Genomic DNA, 346 nt, shown 5'->3' with positions numbered 1-346 from the left:
AAAACACAAGAAAATCAAGAAGAAAGACCAACACATGGATACTTCATTCCTTCTCAGAATAGAGAACAAAATACCCACGGAAGGAGTTACAGAGACAAATTTTGGAGCTAAGATGAACGGATGGACCATCCAGAGACTGCACCACCCAGAGTCCATCCCATAATCAGCCACCAAACGCAGACACTATTGCATATGCCAGCAAGATTTTGCTGAAAGGACACTGATATTGCTGTCTCTGGTGAGGCTATGCCAGTGCCTGGCAAACACAGAAGTGGATGCTCACAGTCAGCTATTGGATGGAACACAGGTCACCCAATGAAGGAGCTAGAGAAACTACCCAAGGTGC

The sequence above is a fragment of the Mus pahari genome, chromosome 5, assembly GCF_900095145.1.
Source record: "Mus pahari chromosome 5, PAHARI_EIJ_v1.1, whole genome shotgun sequence".
Lineage (NCBI taxonomy): Eukaryota > Metazoa > Chordata > Mammalia > Rodentia > Muridae > Mus > Mus pahari.
Note: the sequence above shows the minus strand (reverse complement) of the source record.